We start from the raw sequence: 12376 nt of genomic DNA, 5'->3' as shown, positions 1-12376 counted from the left end.
GCTAAAGAAAGCTTTAGCATGTGTAATGAGATAAGAATCCAATGTCCTTATTCAGACCAGGCCTCTCCATGGTTTTAAGCTTGGTTGTTGTTGTTTAGTCGTTTAGTCGTGTTCGACTCTTCGTGACCCCATGGACCATAGCACGCCAGGCACTCCTGTCTTGCACTGCCTCCTGTAGTTTGGTCAAACTCATGTTCGTAGCTTCGAGAACACTGTCCAACCATCTTGTCCTCTGACGTCCCCTTCTCCTAGTGCCCTCAATCTTTCCCAACATCAGGGTCTTTTCCAAGGATTCTTCTCTTCTCATGAGGTGGCCAAAGTATTGGAGCCTCAGCTTCACGATCTGTCCTTCCAGGGAGCACTCAGGGCTGATTTCCTTAAGAATGGATAGGTTTGATCTTGGTACTGGATAGGTTTAAGCTTGGATAGGTTTAAGCTTGGTAATGAGTTGCAATTCAGCAACTTCTCTTTCCAATCTGTTTCTGAAATTTTTCTGTAATAAGACAGCTACTTTAAGATCTTGTATAGAATGTCCTGGGGTATTGAAGTGTTCTCCTACTGGTTTCTCTGTCTTGTGATTCCTGGTGTCAGATTTATGTCCATTTATCCTTTGGCGTAGGGTTTGGCCTGTTTGTCCAATATAGAGCGCTTAAGGGCACTGTTTGCATTTGAAGGCATACACAGTGTTAGAAGATGAGCAACTAAATAGTCCTGAGATGATATGTTTGATGTTGTTGGGGCCAGTAATGGTGTTGTCCGGGTGTATGTGGCAGCAAAGTTGGCATCTGGGTTTATTGCAGGCTCTGGTGCTAGTGTCCATGTTAAGTCTGGTGGTGGTATTATTGTGGGTGAGGAGTTGTTTAAGATTGGGTGGCTGTCTGTAAGCAATGAAAGGTCTTCCTCCCAGAGCTTGAGAAATAGAACTGTCATTGTCTAGGAGAGGTTGTAGATCTCTGATGATGTGCTGTACTGTTTTAACTTGGGAGCTGTATGTGATTACTTTTTATTTTCTTTTTGGGGTCTGTCTTGCAGCAAGTTCTCTCTGGGTATCAGTCTGGCTCTGTTGATCTGTTGTTTAACTTCATCGGGTGGATATTTTAGTTCTAAAAAGGTTTGCTGTAGATCTCTTAGGTGAGAGTCTCTGTCTGTAGAGTTGGAACAGATGCGGCTGTAACGTAGGGCCTGGATGTATACAAAGGACTGTTTGGTATGTTTGGGATGGTAGCTAGAAGCACATAGATATGTTTGTCGGTCAGTTGGTTTTCGGTATAGGGTGGTGTCTATACGCCCATCCTGTATTTTTATAGTAGTGTCCAAAAATGTATTTCTTGCATAGATTGGTTCATTGTTAGGTTGATGGTGGCGTGAAATTCATTGAATGTCTGGTGGAAGGTGTCCAGGGTCTGTTGGCCATGTGTCCAGATAATAAAAATATTGTCAATGTATCGGAGGTACAAGAGAGGTTTGACTGGGTAGGAGTTTAGGAAACGTTGTTCTAAATCTGCCATGAAGATATTGGCATACTGCGGGCCATGCAGGTGCCCATTGCTGTGCCACTGATCTGGAGGAACAGGTCATCACCAAATTTGAAGTGGTTGTGGGTAAGGACAAAATGGCAGAGTTTGGTAGCAAAGTCCGCTGTGATTTTATCTGAAATGGTGTTCCTTTTGGCTTGTAAACCATCGTTGTGTGGGATGTTGGTAGACAGAGATTCCACATCCATTGGTGTAGTGGTTAGGGTCTTGGACTAGGACATGGGAGACCTGGGTTCAAACCCCCAGTGGGAAATCTTGGGTGAGTCATTGTATCTCAGCCTAATCCTCACCAGAATGTTGTGAAGATACGGTGGGGAGGAGGAGAACCATGTAAATCACTTTGAGCTCCTTGGAGGAAAGGTGAGCTAGGAATGCAGTACCAAATAAAATCTGGACTCAGGGCCGTCTTAAGCACCTTTGGTGCCGTGGTGCGACGGATCCCTCCGCCGCCCTCTGCCGCCCCCCGCCACCCCCGTTTTCCAGCGTGACGGGTGTGTGGGCGGCTGGGCTCAGCGCGCAGCGCGGTCGCCGAGGGCGCTGCTGCGCGGCGGGCGGGCGCATGGGCTTGCGGAGCGGCGGAGCGGCCGACGGGCGGGCAGGCGCGGCTGTGTGGCGCCCCCCCTGGCGGGCCGGCGCCATGGTGCCCTGCGCCACCCAGCCTGGCCGTAGAGCCGGCACTGTCTGGACTAGTTTTGTTCACTCAGAGTGGTAGTAGTTTTCCATTATTTCAGAGGAGATGCCAGCATTTGAATCTGAGACCTTCTGCAAGTAGGTTGTGATGCAGTGAGCTATGCTTGCACACCCCAAAAACTTGGGGTTATTGCCTAATAACCCCAAGTTTTTGGGGTGTTCAAGCATAGTTCACTGCAAAGGAGAGAGCCTCTTCAGCAGTGGCCCAGCATTTATGAAAGTCCAAATAAATAAAAGCTTCAAACGATAGTCCACATCCTGTCTTCCTCTGCTCACAGCCATTGGTTTGGGACTACTTCTGGCACCAGGAGTGCTCACTTGGCCCCATGACTGTGGGTTCCTGGGGCTGGGGGTGCCATGCAGTGTGCAGGGCTCTGGCCCAGAAATTTGTGGGTGACCAGCCCCTTCGTGGGGAATTTTGTGGGTGCTTTGGCACCCAGGGTCCCAATATCTGCACCTATATCTGCCACCCAGGAATCACCTACCCAAGAGCAGAAGATTTGAGACTGGTTGATGGTTACTCAGGTTTCTGAGGTCCAAGGATAAGTTATTCAATAGTAAATCTGAAATAATAACACTATTAAGGCTGTAGGGAATCATTCCTCTCTAAGGGAGGCAACTCTTGTCAAACACTGGTCCAGTTCCCCACGACCTTACCTAATGAAGATGTTCATGGATCCAAGGAGCAAGTCTGAGCCCCCCTCCAAATATTTTGTCCTTATTGTCAGGCTGAACAAACTGAAAAGTATCCATGCAAATCTGATGAGTAGATGTAAGTGATGTTGTTAAGGTGCTTTCATACCTGCTCCTTTCTTGCAGACTAGGTATACTAGTTCCTCTCTCATCTACTCTTGGAGGATGGCCTGATGTACATTCCAGGTATTCTGACAAGGAGAATCCTAGTTTCCCATCAGAGCTCATTATCAATGGCTCTGATGTATCTGGAATGTAGTTGTTTGAGTGTTGCAAAACTAATGAGACACAATGCCAAGCAACTGTTCCATTATGTGGCTAACAAAATGGGGAATCACTCATTTACCTGGACTTTAGAATGACTGCTTACTTCTGGTTTGTGTGTGTAACTGACAATGGGTTAGCCTTTTTTAAAAAACAAAAAGAAGGGTGAAGCAGCAGCATCACAACTACCCTCCTTGTGCAGCAATTCTATTCCTTTAGCAGGAAGGCTTCAAGTTTTTTAGCACCCAGTGATGAACTGAAAACATGTCATTTCCTTCAAACTATAATTTGCTGGAATATTCAAAATGCAATTGGAGCACACTTTGTTTGGTACACTCTTTACTCTCTGCATGGTAATGCCTTGAAATATATCAAAAACAATATGTGCAGTGCTCCGCATTTCTTTTAAGACTGTATAGCTGCTGCGAGCACTATTAACAGCAGAAGCAAAACTCTGAACCAGTAAGTGATTCATGCACAACCATCATTTTGAAAATGTAAAAAGTGTAACATCTTCATATGGCAAAACTGAACTGATAGCAGGCAACACTGACTGATATAGAGTGATCTGGTGTTGAATTCCCCCCCCCTCAAATAACCAAGGTGATAGTTTTGGATTTTATTTTTGTTTCTGCAGTGTATATAGTGCGGAAATGTGACGATGATAAGATGTGCTTGGGAACACATTATGAACCTTCCCTTAGATAAATTTCTTTCTAGTGCAACATAGCAAGTAGAAACCACCATCGCCTCCCAACCAGCAATTGTATGCATGCCTAGACAGTATCAGGGAGGTGGGAGGGGTGTTGAAAAATAAGGAGGTAGGAACAAGAAGATACATGATGGCTCTCAATGACAAAATGAGGTCAGTGAGGTCACACAGGCAATGAGGACACGCAGGAACTGATTCAAGCTGTTCTGCAACATCCAATATGCAGATGTGTTCAGGTGCAGTACAGGTCCACGTCCGAAAAAGGAAACTATGCATTTGCATGAGATAGGAGAATGAGGATGAGCTCAGTGTCTGGTGACTGAATTCCCAATTTCCCATTGAACTCCAAAGGCAAACACCTGGCTTTTCTACTATCATTTGTTTGGGGAGGGGACAGCTATGCTGAAGTCCCATATTTCTCCATTGTTTTATATAGACAGCTCTCGATTCCAGTATGGCAGTGATGGATTTAGGGTGGTGCTGGCAGGTTCTCCACACTGGGCACCAAGTTGAAGGGGCACCCTGAAACCTACCTACGGATGAGGCATTACTGTGGTCATAGCTGGTGCAGCTCCAGTCATTATTTCGTCCCCTTCCCCTTCTCTTGGGGTTGCTGCTGCATGCAGGACACTCACTTTCCCAGACCAGACGCAAGTAGTGCTCAGGAAGGACCAAAGGAAGTTGAAGGAATTGGAGTTGTGACTTACTACCTCTATAAATCCTATAGACATTGCTTGCTCTGGCTCTATCAGCTTGATGCGGGGATTGGGGTTGAGAGAACCTTCTCTCCTTGCTACAAAGTACCTCCCAATAAATCAAGGCTTGAACAGTGAGAAAACAATACTATTTTAGGCTAGTGTAAGTAAAAAAAGTGAGGGTGCCTGCTGACTCTGGTGGAAGTGTGTTCCACAGCATGATACCAATGACACTAAGTGCCTAACTTCTGGTTGACATGTGGGACAACTAACAGCACTCCTCCCCGTGATCTCAGAGATTGAGCTGGGATATAAGGACTCAACAGCAGAACCCTGAATTTGGTCCAGTAGCCTATGGGCGGCCAGTGCATATATTTTAGCAGAGGTGTTGCATGCTGTTGGCACTCTGCGCTCACCAGCTGGAGCTTCTGGGCCAGCCGCAAAGGCAGCTTATATAACAGTAATTCCAAAACAGGATTCAGACTTAATGCAGGTAAAAAAATTACAGACCTATTTCCCTATTAAACAATGATTATAAACTATTTGCAAACATTTTAGCAAATAGATTGAAGAAAAATTTAGGAGAGTATATACATCAAGAGCAAGCAGGATATAAATTTGTATAAAGATAATTATGAAAAAGTGTGGTTGGAGATAAAAAGGAATTTGGAAAGGTGGAGCAGAATGAACCTTTCCCTACTAGGAAGAATAGCGGTGATAAAAATGAATGAGCTACCAAAAATGCTCTTTCTCTTTCAGTCAGTCCCAGTAATGATTAAAGATGACGGTCTCAAAAGATGGCAAAGAGAGATTTCCAAGTTTGTCTGGGAGAGCAAAAGACCAAGGATTAAACATAAAATACTTACAGATATAAAAGAAAGAGGAGGCTTTGCTCCCCTGGATCTAACATTGTACTACGATGCTACATGTTTGGTATGGATTAGGGACTGGATAAAACTGGAAAAGGAAGAAGCTTTAGATTTGGATGGTCACGATAACAGATATGGGTGGCATGCATATCTTTGGTACAGGAAAGGGAAAGTGCATAAAGGAGTTTATAATCATATAATTAGGAGATCATTAATGAGAGTTTGGGAAAGGTATAGAGATCTTATAGAGCAAAAAAACACCCTGGTTATCACCAATTGATGCTTCATTGCTCAAACCGCTTGGCAAAAAGGAAAAATGGCCTACATATAGAGCGTTATTGAGAGAACAAGAAGGTAAATGGAAATTGAAGGAATATGATGAAATAAAAAGCTATGTTCAGAGTTGGTTACATTATAGACAATTGAATGAGATGTATAAGGAAGACAACAAAAAGGATTTAGCTATACAATCTCCAGATTTCAAAAAAGAGGTTATAGAAGAAGATGGCAAGCTGTTGAAGAAGGCATATAGTATTCTCTTAGAGTGGGAAACAAAAGATGAAGAGGTTAAATCAGTTATGATTAAATGGGCACAAGATTTTGGACATAATATACAATTTGAAGATTGGGAAAAGTTATGGAAAGTAAATCTGAAATTTACAGACTGTTCCTCGCTGAAAGAAAATCATATGAAAATGATGTACAGATGGTATATTACACCAGTTAAAATGGTAAAAATGTTTAAAACTGGGTCAAATATATGTTGGAAATGCAAAGAAAAAGAAGGGACCTTTTATCATATGTGGTGGGAATGTAGAGAAGTTAAAAAATATTGGGAAGTGATTTATAATGAATTGGGGGGAAAAACATTTAAAAAGACATTTGTTAAAAAACCAGAATCATTTTTATTAGGAATTTTAGGGCAAGACATACTGAAAAAAATGAAGAATTTATTTATGTATGCCACCACTGCGGCAAGAGTATTGTTAGCACAAGGATGGAAGAAGGAAGCAATACTAACGAAAGAACAATGGCAAGAAAAGTTGATGAATTATACAGAACTTGCAAAATTAACTTATAAATTACGTGAAAAGGACAATCGCGAATCCAAGGAAGAATGGGAATTATTTACAAATTATTTGAAAAACAACAGAGTGATTTACATTCATTGTCAGGATTTGAATAAACATGCACAATTATCTATTAGAACAATGGGAATAATCAGGGAAGGAATATGTACAATTTTATAACATGCAGAAACAATATCCTATATAATAAAGTCCAAGTGTCTCTGCGTCCAGTCCCTGTGTCCCTGGGTTTGCGCTACTGTGCATGTGCCACACGGGGAGTCGTTGGGACTTGGAACGCAGAGACACTTGGAGCGCACGAGAGCAAGAGAGAGACAGACAAGATGGTGGCGGCAGCCAAATGAAGTGTCAGGCGGCGGCAGCCGGATCCGCTCGAGCTTCTCCCTCCCTTCCCAGCCCTCAGGGCTACCTTTCCTGAGAGGGCAGAGAGAGCGCTGACAGCCACGGAAGCGTGTGGAGGGGGACGTCCGCTTCCTACAAAGGGGCCTGGTTGCAAACGGAGCCTCGGGGACCGGAGTCCTCCCTCCCTCCCCCCATCCTCCATACTTCCCCCGTCCTCTTCTTCTTCCTCCTCCCACCGACAGACCCCTCGAAATCCTGGCTGTTTCGTAGCGGGAGCTCCATCTTGGTCCGCCGCCGCCTTCTGCGCCTCCTCCTCACAACCCTCCCTGGCCCGTGAGAGGAGCGGCGGGGCCGCGGTGTTCCCTCCCTCTCTGCGCTCGGCTGCGGGGCACGACAGGAGAGCAAGTTTGTTTACTTGCGTTTCCAGCACGCCCCGCGGCCGAGCGCAGAGAGGGAGGGAAGGCCGCGGCCTCGCTGCTCCTCTCACATATGTTCTAGCGCCCATTTATTTAACGGGCTCAATGACACTAGTGAAAAAATAAATTAGATAAAGGAGCTGAGGGAAGTCCGGAGCAAAGGGGGAGGGAGGGAAAGGGGGGAGGGAAAAATGTAGATGATTGTAGTATTGATGAATTGTATTGGTTTCATATTGTTAACAACAACACAACAACAACATTGATGATACCAATGCATGGACTACTATAACCAAGTTATCCTGATGCAGTTATTGCAGTAGCTGGCATAGCAAAAGAAACTGGCAAAAGACACTCCTAGCAACAGAGGCCTCTAATGACAAAGGTACATCCAGGAGCTTGGGAGGAGGAAGCTTAGAACAAGCTCTGCTTTGATCCCAGTCTACCCAAAGGAAGAGGGCAAGATGAACAGAGGTTTCTGCTCATTCCCCTGTAGCTGCTCACTTGCTTAGAGGGGATCAGGAGCCTCTAGGGGTTGGAAGGCCACCCCCCCCTTTGCTGGGGCAAGTGCTAAATACAGTATAGCTAACCCCTGATGGTGGATGTACTTAAATATCCCTCCTCCCCAGCACAACTTTCCTGGTTTTTTTAGAGCAGCCCCCTGGGCATATTAGGTGATTAAACAAAAGCTTCACATTTAGGTTGCCCCCTTCCAGGGCTGTGTACAAAATTGCATCATATTAGGGAACATTGGTGGCAAAAATGGTTACACACCTCAAAATGCCTCCCCGTCTCTTTTCCTCAGTGCCAAACAGAATAACATAGCTACAACTACAAACGGCTCATTCATTTTGTGGGGTCAAGAAAGAAAAAGACCATTTGAAAACCATAAGCAGACAGTGTCTTGTCCTCCCCCTTCCTTCCTGGCTGTTGTAAGGGTTTTCAAGCTTCTTAAAAATCATTCAAATACCTTCAAAGACCAAAGCCAGTCCTTTCGGCAGCTGATTGAGTGCAGCCTGTTATCATGTGCCGTTTCAGGGGCACCTCATAATTAACGCCAATATTGAGGAATGAATGAGGAACTGATCAGAAATCATGCCAGAGACGGAGGTTCGTCCATGGCAGGGACACACTTTCTGCACCCATTCTGCCTTTCAAGGTGGCAGATACGGGCAGGCACCTGGAGTTATTTGGCAGAGCGAGACTTCTGTTATCCATTACTGTAGGCACAGAAGGCTTAATGGAAAAAGCAAGTTACTGTAGTAAACCCAGAGATGACGATGGGAAAACAAGGAATGCTGAAGTTCAGTAGCTTTTATTCATCTTTTCCTCCCACCGTTCTCTCCTCTCTGGGCTCTTTAAAGTACTTTTGTGTAGCAGTTCTGGAAGCCAGCTGTTCTGTGCAGAGTCAAACTTCAGAAAGTGTTTTCCATCATTGTGGGATGCCTTCATAGAGCAGAGTCAAGGGAAGCAAGTTTGGACTACTTCCTTTTGGCATGCTGTCCAGCACCATTTTTCTTTCCCCTCCTGGCTGGAGTTGTGAAACATTGTTTATTGTCATTTGTCTCCCAGTCCTTATCTGGGAGGATGATTTAAACTTTGTGGACCGCAGAACCCTTGCTCATAGTGCCTCTGCCCCTGGTGATCCTAATTCTAGCTGTGTGATTGCTTTCATGTGGTAGCACAGCAGCTGTTGGCGAGGGTGTGTGTGTGTTAGCACTTTTTGTTGGTGCAGGAAGGAAAAAACTTGGATTTTCCACAGCTCATCGTAAGTGTAAAGCTTTTGATTTGTTTTTGAGTTGGAGCTTCAAGTGGCATTTAAATCAAGGTCTTAATCTAATGAATTAAGTAGAAGGAGTAGAAGCAAGACGAATATGTCTTCCTTCCTTTAATACCTTTGTTGAGCCACAAACAAAATTATATCTGCCAATGGAGAATGCTGCTGCAGCAAGCACGCCACATGAGAAAGGGACTCCTGAAAAACCAGTGAAAAACCGGTTCTTCTGTCTTTAGAAAGAACCTGAACAAAGTCCACAAGATTAACATTGGCCCTCTTCCCATACCCAAAATGCACTTACTTGAAAGATCCCTTGCAACAGAGGATTCGTCACAACTTATAATTCAGACACTACTGCTTAAATTATAGATTTAACCGTTGATACGTAAGAATGAAAGCTTTAATCTCCTAGCTTCCAGTTACCCACAACTGCACCGCAAACCACATACCTGAGAGCACAGCAATTCCAGTGGTGTTGGCAGAGAAGGAGAAAAGGGGACTGAAGCTATGGCGCTGGTGAAAAATGTGGAATGTGTACTCTGGCTGAGCAATTTCTCCCTCTTTTGTATCTGAAAGGCCTTTTCCATCATAGGTGGTGATTCATTCACTCTTTCCCGCCCATATCCGGAGGAAGAGGTTGGGTCTGCTTTTGGCTGGCATTCAGGGAATGTTGCTCCAGCCATTGATGAACATTTTTTTAATTCATATGATATATTGAGAATTTTCTTTATGGGTGCACTGGCAAAGAATCTGGTGACCAATTCTGATCACGTATATGTTTTGTCATTTGTATTTATGTAAATCTCCAAAATATACTTTGTATAGTTAACTATTTAGCTCTGTCCCCAGTATATTTTATCTTACTGCTATGGCTAGTGGCTAATGCAAATGTAGTTTCCACCTATCTGTCTATGTACTGATTAGATTTACTCTTGGGTGCAAGAAAGACAGTCCAAAACACTCTCAATCAGGACACTACCCCATATTGCAGATAGTGCCCCCAAGGCCTCTTGGCTCATAATTGGCAATGCAAAATTTGGAGAAGTGTAACTTTCAAAGCATGGATTTGTTTCAGTTCATGTATTGTTTTGGAAGGTGCAGATTAGGTAGGTTCTAAATGCAAATCAGAATACAGTACTTACCTATCCCTACTCATAATAACAAGCTATGCTGACATAAATGGAAGGCATAAATGGAAGAAGTGATGCTTGGAAGTTGTTCTCTCTAGTTTTGGGTAACACTGGATCAAGGAGGCTGCCCTTCCAAACTGAATATTGTCATCAGGAGGCTGGTAGTAAGGAATATATTCTGTGAGAAAATATACCAGAACAGAGCTTCATTTTTTTTAATAGCAGAAATGCCAGAAGTAGCCACACTGTGGTGCCCAAAGCAAAGCAAATCCTGGGATCTTCGTAAATCCAGAAGTGAAAACCTGAAACTCTCTAAGACTTGGATACAGAATAGAGCTGCGTCCTGGCCAGTTTAAAACTGTATTGACATTTCCCCTGCTAGGTGGCCTTTTGGGTAGGTGCTCAGTTCCAGTGCTAAGAAGTGGGCTGTGTTGAATGTACATGTGCACATTACAAATTTCTGGTGTGTGTCCCCCACTGCAACCCTGGACTAGATGACCCTTAGGGTCCCTTCCAGCTCTACAATTCTATGATTCATTAAGACAAAGCATGGTATCCTTCTAAGCTGCCTTGCAGGGATCAGGATGCTGGGTACTATACATAAGTGGACTCGGTTGTGCTTCAAGGGCAGGTCCCAGAAGATACTGCAGGAGGCTTGTTGTGCTTCTCTACACTCTCTAGTTTATGATGTGTGGTGCCACAGGGTCTCAACCCATACTTTTTAACATCTATTTGAAACCTCTAGCTGAATTGGATTGGATGCAAATGAGGTGCCGCGGAGCATTGTGGGGCAGTGCTGTCTGTGCTCGCTGTGACTTGAAGGAGTGTGGGCGGGCATGCACATGAGGTGCCACGGAGCATTGTGGGGTAGCGCTGTCTGTGCTCGCTGTGACCTGAAGGAGTGTGGGCAGGCGCTGCCCCACAATGCATCAGACACTGAAGAAGTGTGCATGCACACGAAAGCTCATACCTATGACAAACTTAGTTGGTCTCTAAGGTGCTACTGGAAGGAATTTTTTATTTTTTTATTTTTTTATTTTTTTATTTTTATTTTTTGTTTTGATCCCGACAGACCAACACGGCTACCTACCTGTAACTAACTACTTCTGTCGGGGTGGCAGCTAGGGCTCCCTGGACTGCAGCGCCGCTCTGTCGCTTTGGCCGAGCAGGCGAAGGTGGAGGCGGAGGCCATCTGGCAGCGTCCCTGCCTGTCGTGCCATGCCCTCCGGCTGCCCGCTGTGCCTGGCCCTGCCCAGCAGAGCACGAGGGGCGCCGGAGGGATCGTCGCGCCACGGCACCCGATACACTTAAGACGGCCCTGGGTGGAGCTGTGTGTGCTAATCCCTCCTTCCCCTATTTGCATATAGGTTTTATTATTGGGAATGCTGGCATAGAGCTAGTAAGGCAGAAGACACCCTGAACTGTTATCATAAGTGGTGAGGGACAGAATGCAGGTAGGGAAGACAACAACTAATTCAGCTAAGACTGAAGTAATGAGTTTTTTGGAGGGATAACAAAGGATTAAGCATACAGCCTGGATTGGGTAGGGCTGCACTCCCTCTTTAGATGCAGGATGTGCAATTTTGGGTGCTTCATCTGTCATTACCTGCACTTGCTTAGGTGGCAGATGTGGCTAAAGCTGTGTCCACACTCCCATTTACTGTGCACTCATTGAATTTCCAGTGTTGGGTATAATCCATGTTTATATGAGGTAATCCAAAGTGCATAGGAATCCCATATTTTTTTTATAAAATAGTACTGTTCAATGCATTGTTTCTTAAAATAACTTCACATCAACCAGAGTCCTTGTCATTTCTAATTCACACCTCCCCTGCCCCCCATAGCTGTTCACATCAGCAGGGGTTCATTAGTGTCAGATTTGTTTTGGTTTGTGTACACACCGAGGGGGCACTGATGGGGTGGGGATGTCTTTACCATATGCAAAGGCGTTCTCACGTTGGATAGAGATAAATTAGAAATATCTGGTGTCCTTCCATCTCATTGGCAATAAAGGTGAGCCCACTTCCAATAGAAGAAAATCAGTATACTATTGATCATTTTCTCTGCTGTATGTGGAAGACTCTGGAAGACGCTGGAAGATGAGCCCCTCAGGTCGGAAGATGTCCAACATGCTACTGAGAAAGAGTGGAGGACAAGTACAAGTAGAT

At 44.7% G+C, this 12376-nt stretch overlaps 1 protein-coding gene across 1 annotated transcript in view; it reads right to left on the bottom strand.

Moving 5' to 3' along the window:
• LOC118076513 (interleukin-12 subunit beta) overlaps positions 1 to 9657 on the bottom strand; it is a 58332-nt gene extending 48675 nt beyond the window's left edge. The window contains exon 1 of the mRNA XM_088661791.1: positions 9528 to 9657. The gene's annotated coding sequence lies outside the window, so the exon portion shown is untranslated. The remainder of the gene's footprint in view (positions 1 to 9527) is intronic.
• Between the last annotated feature and the right edge of the window lie 2719 nt (positions 9658 to 12376).

This window comes from Zootoca vivipara, chromosome 2 (genome assembly GCF_965207765.1).
Source record: "Zootoca vivipara chromosome 2, rZooViv2.hap1.1, whole genome shotgun sequence".
Lineage (NCBI taxonomy): Eukaryota > Metazoa > Chordata > Lepidosauria > Squamata > Lacertidae > Zootoca > Zootoca vivipara.
This window is presented reverse-complemented; position numbering and strand designations above follow the sequence as displayed.